The sequence below is a fragment of the Schistocerca cancellata genome, chromosome 5, assembly GCF_023864275.1.
Source record: "Schistocerca cancellata isolate TAMUIC-IGC-003103 chromosome 5, iqSchCanc2.1, whole genome shotgun sequence".
In the NCBI taxonomy this organism is placed as follows: Eukaryota; Metazoa; Arthropoda; class Insecta; order Orthoptera; family Acrididae; genus Schistocerca; species Schistocerca cancellata.
The window spans coordinates 612,889,089-612,889,787 of NC_064630.1; positions in this window are offsets into that span (position 1 = coordinate 612,889,089).

The following is a 699-nucleotide window of genomic DNA, read 5'->3' on the forward strand; positions in this document are numbered from 1 at the left end:
TTACCTTCGTCTTTCTCCGATTTACTCTCAAACCATACTGTGTACTCATTAGACTGTTCATTCCGTTCAGCAGATCATTTAATTATTCTTCACTTTCACTCAGGATAGCAATGTCATCAGCGAATCGTATCATTGATATCCTTTCACCTTGTATTTTAATTCCACTGCTGCCCCTTTCTTTTATTTCCATCATTGCTTCCTCGATGTACAGATTTAAGAGTAGGGGCGAAAGGCTACAGCCTTGTCTTACACCCTTCTTAATACGAGCACTTCGTTCTTGATCGTCCACTCTTATTATTCACACTTGGTTGTTGTACATATTGTATATGACCCTTCTCTCCCTATAGCTTACCCGTACTTTTTTCAGAATCTCGAACAGCCTGCACCATTTTATATTGTCGAACGCTTTTTCCAGGTCGACAAATCCTATGAAAGTGTCTTGATTTTTCTTTAGCCTTGCTTCCATTATTAGCCGTAACGTCCGAATTGCCTCTCTCGTCCCTTTACTTTTCCTAAAGCCAAACTGATCGTCACCTAGCGCATTCTCAATTTTCTTTTCCATTCTTCTGTATATTATTCTTGTAAGCAGCTTCGACGCATGAGCTGTTAAGCTGTTTCTGCGATAATTCTCGCACTTGTCAGCTCTTGCCGTCTTCGGAATTGTGTGGATGATGCTTTTCCGAAAGTCAGATGGTATAT